This window comes from Piliocolobus tephrosceles, chromosome 7 (genome assembly GCF_002776525.5).
Source record: "Piliocolobus tephrosceles isolate RC106 chromosome 7, ASM277652v3, whole genome shotgun sequence".
NCBI lineage: Eukaryota > Metazoa > Chordata > Mammalia > Primates > Cercopithecidae > Piliocolobus > Piliocolobus tephrosceles.
The window spans coordinates 127,818,170-127,819,566 of NC_045440.1; positions in this window are offsets into that span (position 1 = coordinate 127,818,170).

A 1,397-nucleotide genomic window follows, 5' to 3' on the forward strand; every position below is an offset into this window, starting at 1 on the left:
TTCACTCCTAATACCCGAGTCCCCTTGCTGTTCTCCTGGGTCTTATCTTCATCCTACTCAGCTTCTTGTGGCCCCAATATTATATCCCAGAGTCATCCTCCTTTCCCTTAAAACTCTGGCCCAAGTTGGGCCAACAAGCCCTTCTCTTCTTTCCTGAAAGCAGAGCTGAGACAGCCAGACATCGCAGCATAGGGCAGTTATGAAGAGTAACCAGAGAACTGGAACCAAAAAGGCAAACAGCATCGCAACGGCCACATTTCCAAGGAGGACCTTCTGATACAGAGAGAAATACAGACTCACCCCAGAGGCCAGGGCCGCCTCCCAGTGACCTGGGTTCCCAGGAGCTTGTCTCCAGTTCTGTCATCTGTGCTCAGCTTCCATTAGTGCTGTGCCTGCACCTATGAAGTGAGATCACACACTCCTGCCAAGCTCGTGGGATCCCTGTGAAAACCAAGGAAAATATACCCATGAGACACAACTGAGACATCTTTAAATCTGATCAAATACAAGATGTTTCTTTCCTTTTGTTGGTTTGGGGGTTTGTTTTTCTCCTTGATCTATCACCCTTGGACACAATTCATCATATGGCTCAGAGGAAATACCTATCAGAACCCCAGCAGACACCTGCCAGAAAAGAGAGAACTTAATAATGGTTTAAAAAAGAGGTTGGCGGGCTGGGCATGGTGGCTTACGCCTATAATCCCAGCATTTTGGAAGCCCGAGGCAGGCAGATCACCTGAGGTCTGCAGTTTGAGACCAGCCTGGCCAACATGGGGAAACCCTGTCTCTACTAAAAATACAAAAATTAGCCAGGCATGGTGGCAGACACCTGTAATCCCAGCTACTTGGGAGGCTGAGGCAGGAGAATCACTTGAACTCAGGAGGCAGAGGTTGCAGGTAACTGAGATCATGCCGTTGCACTCCAGCCTGGGCAAAAAGAGCAAAACTTCTCTCCAAAATAAATAAGAAAATAAAATAAAATAAAATAAAATAAAAAAGAGGCTGGCACAGAACCAGGGCTCCCTTCGACTGCACTTGCCACCCTCCGATGAAGGCAAACAACTTACTGCACTCCAAATCTCAATTGAGAAAAGGCCCACATTGGCCAGGCACAGTGGCTCACACCTGTAATCCTAGTAGTTTGGGAGGCCAAGGCAGGAGGATCACTTTAGGTCAGAAGTTTGAGACCAGCCTGGCCAAAATGGTGAAACCCCATCTCTACTAAAAATATTTTAAAAAGCTGGGCCCGGTGGTGCGTGCCTGTAGTCCCAGCTCCTCTGGAGGCTGAGGCAGGAGAATCACTTGAATCCGGCGGGGAGGTGGAGGTTGCAATGAGCCAAGACACACCAATGCACCCTAGCCTGGGCAACAGAGAGAGACTCTGTCTCAAAAAAAAA